Source organism: Cucurbita pepo, chromosome 10 (genome assembly GCF_057944985.1).
Source record: "Cucurbita pepo subsp. pepo isolate OVF chromosome 10, ASM5794498v1, whole genome shotgun sequence".
NCBI lineage: Eukaryota > Viridiplantae > Streptophyta > Magnoliopsida > Cucurbitales > Cucurbitaceae > Cucurbita > Cucurbita pepo.
Window position 1 is genome coordinate 15,462,635 of NC_141807.1, and position 737 is coordinate 15,463,371.

At 33.8% G+C, this 737-nt stretch overlaps 1 non-coding gene across 1 annotated transcript; it reads left to right on the forward strand.

Annotated features, from left to right (window-relative positions):
- The first annotated feature begins 340 nt into the window (after positions 1–340).
- TRNAA-UGC (transfer RNA alanine (anticodon UGC)) lies at positions 341–413 on the forward strand. The gene has a single exon. It is a non-coding gene; the product is annotated as a tRNA-Ala (tRNA).
- Positions 414–737: the final 324 nt, after the last annotated feature.

Genomic DNA, 737 nt, shown 5'->3' on the forward strand with positions numbered 1-737 from the left:
ATTTCTATTCAATATTTCCTTATTTATGACATATTGAGTAGCGATATTTTTTTCATTTTCACTATTATTCATGACGAGACGTTTAGGGTTTTGTGACGTAAAAATTGTGGAGATGTAGCTTAGATGGTAGAGCGCTCGCTTTGCATGCGAGTTATACGGGGATTGATAGCCCGCATCTCCAAAAGAAAGTATTTAATTTGTTATTATATTTTTTCATTTTCACAATTATGGATGCCCCGCATCACCAAACCAAACTATTTGTTATTAATATTTTGATATTTTTTTTATTTTCACTATTATTGATGATGGGACATTTAGGGTTTTATGATGAACAAATCATGGGGATGTAGCTCAGATGGTAGAGCGCTCGCTTTGCATGCGAGAGGTACGGGGATCGATACCCTGCATCTCCAAAAATAAGACTATCTACTATTAAATATATTATTTCTTTTCAATTTTTCCTTATTCATGTCATGTTGGGTAGTAATATTTCTTCATTTTCACTATTATTGATGACCGGAAATTTAGGGTTTTGTGATGCAAAAATTGTGGGGATGTAGCTCAGATGGTAGAGTGCTTGCTTAGCATGCGAGAGGTACGGGGTACGGGGATCGATACCTCAAATCTCCAAAAGAGAGAGATTGTTTTTTTAAGTATGAGTTAATTTAACATGTTATGTATAAGGTGGGTACAAGAGAAAAAGAAAAGATACTTATATAAGGATTATTATATCATTA